This window comes from Malus sylvestris, chromosome 14, assembly GCF_916048215.2.
Source record: "Malus sylvestris chromosome 14, drMalSylv7.2, whole genome shotgun sequence".
Lineage (NCBI taxonomy): Eukaryota > Viridiplantae > Streptophyta > Magnoliopsida > Rosales > Rosaceae > Malus > Malus sylvestris.
This window is the reverse complement of record NC_062273.1, coordinates 14893249-14895605: the sequence shown is the minus strand read 5'-3', so window position 1 is coordinate 14895605 and position 2357 is coordinate 14893249. Positions and strand designations below refer to the sequence as shown.

Sequence of the window (2357 nt, the reverse complement as noted above, 5' to 3'; positions counted from 1 at the left end):
AAGTGTAAAAAATATAAAAAAAAATATACAATCACTCATAGTGGCAAGCTTTACAACTTTCATGAAGGCGTCAACTTCGAAATCCAACACTATAATCCATAAACCTTAAATTTATATTTAACCGTCGATTGTCATTTACGCTTTATTCTTCTTACTAAATTTCATTTTTTAAATTTTCTTTTTTGAAAACATGATCATTTGGCGGATGTAAGAAGATAAATAGTTCAGATCTTTGATATCACGTTTCAATATTTATGGTTAACTGAAATATAAGTCGATGTCATATAGTTTGTAGAAACTTTATAAACATCAAGCAATATTTTCACTAACCGTAAAACTTTTAACATAATATCAACGATCCAAACTGTTCATCTTCTTGCATCCTCTAATAGATCATATTTTCAAAAAAGAAAATCCGAAAAAACAAAATTTGATGAGAAAAATGAAACGTAAATGTAAACAACAATCAACGGTTAAATTTTGATCTATGATTTACATGATTATAGTGGTGAATTTCGAAGTTAAGTTCTTCACAAAAGTTGTAAAGCTTGTCATTACGAGCATTTATATATTTTTCTATATTTTTTTACACTTCTACATTAATTAAAAAACTATTAAAGACTTTACTTAAATAATAGCCGTAAGATAAATTAGAATAAATTTGTACCGTTGGATTCTATTTCACTTATATCATTAGAACTTTTTTGGACGAAAAAATCCCTTCTTTATTCCATTATTTTCCAATTTTACCATTTGATCAAAACAAAAGCCCTAATCCCTTTCTCTCTCCCCACTCCCGTAAGGCCGTAACCCTCTCTCCCGATCCTGTCGTCTGTTTTTCCTAGCCCTTCTCTCCCCCCGTATGTTCAGTTCTTCCGGTAGCCTTTCTTAGTCTCTCTTTTCTCCTCCCTCGTGCAATGGACGGAATCATCCCTGTCATCTCTGGTCTTCTCTACATCTCTACATCTCCATTCTCCATATTCCACTCCAGGTTCGATTTTGTCTCTACATCTCTGCATCTCCTTTCTCCATAATTGTTCCATATCTGTTCTTGATTAGATTGTTCAAGCCGATTAGAGATTGGCAACTCAAAATGGGGGTGCCTCAGGGTTGGACACGTGAACCTGCTTGCGATATTCCCATTCTCTTGAACCAGATGCTGAGCTTCCTGCATCCTATGGTATTGCTCCTCTTCCATGTTGCTCCAACTAATTTGATTCTGGTTTAGCTGTTGAGAATGTAGGTAAGGAATACAAAATTGTGCATCAAGAAAGAATTGATGTTGATGATTAGATCCCACATATTATACAGACAGCCCAAAAACTCGAATTCCTGAAACCCAACATTGCCTCCCAAATTTATTGGATCGTTTTCACATTGTCGCCGACCGCTTGCTACAAGCTTCTTTGAAAGGTTTCTCTCTCATTTCTCTCTCTCGTTGCTGTCTCCTGTAGTTTCTTAGATTTTGATTTTTGTTGATTTTTTGGTTTAGAATTTGGGTTGCAGAGAGTGGTTTTGAATTTGGGGTCGGTGAGAGAATCAATCAATTCATGGCTACTTTGCAACCGACGATGGCTCGGGCGGATTACGATTATCTCATCAAGCTTCTCCTATGCGCACTGGACTGTCTTGTAGGGGTTGAAGAGCATTCAACCTCTTTGTAATATCTGATGTTAATTATTGGATAAAGGTCAAATACGAGCTTTGGTGGGGCTCGATGTTTTGGCATCAATTGAGATTATTGCTTTGGAGGATACGTTTTGAAATTGCTTTGAGATGGATAAGAAGTTTTAGGATTTTTTTGGTTTGGATGTGGTATCTTGGATCTTGTGCATTAAAAATGGTCTAATTGTGAGGATTGCTTTGAAGACAATATATCAAGCCAAAGTTCTAATATTGTTTCTCATGGTGATTGAGGAAAATTGAAGGGTTTGATTGGAAAAAAATGTGCAAGGTTCCAATGTTCTAATGTTCCAATGTCCTTAATTTTGCAATTCTTTTGGACATTTGATATTTTGTAATGTCCTAATGTTTTTTTAATTATGCTTTTATTTTGGATATGTAAATATATACTTAAAAGAAAATTATGTTTTTATGTTTTGGATGTGACAAACTAAGGACATGTTTAAACAGAATAGTTCAAAAGAAAGCCCTTCCTCAGAATTTTGATAAGAAAAAAAATGAGACACAGAAACAGTAATATGAACGAATAGCAATAAAACCTGAACAATATAATGTATTAAAAATCCCTTAATGGCATTGTCAAATACATAAGAGATCAAATTGAAAAGCACCTAAGCATATCATTTCTGCTGAACAATATATATTTTGCCCAGTGTAGTAAATAGAGACCAACA

General features: G+C 34.1%; 1 long non-coding RNA gene across 1 annotated transcript; it reads left to right on the top strand.

The window, feature by feature from the left end:
• The first annotated feature begins 812 nt into the window (after window positions 1–812).
• LOC126600703 (uncharacterized) lies at window positions 813–2006 on the top strand. Its single transcript, XR_007615548.1, has 2 exons — window positions 813–1413; window positions 1493–2006. It is a non-coding gene; the product is annotated as an uncharacterized LOC126600703 (long non-coding RNA).
• The last annotated feature ends 351 nt before the right edge of the window (window positions 2007–2357 follow it).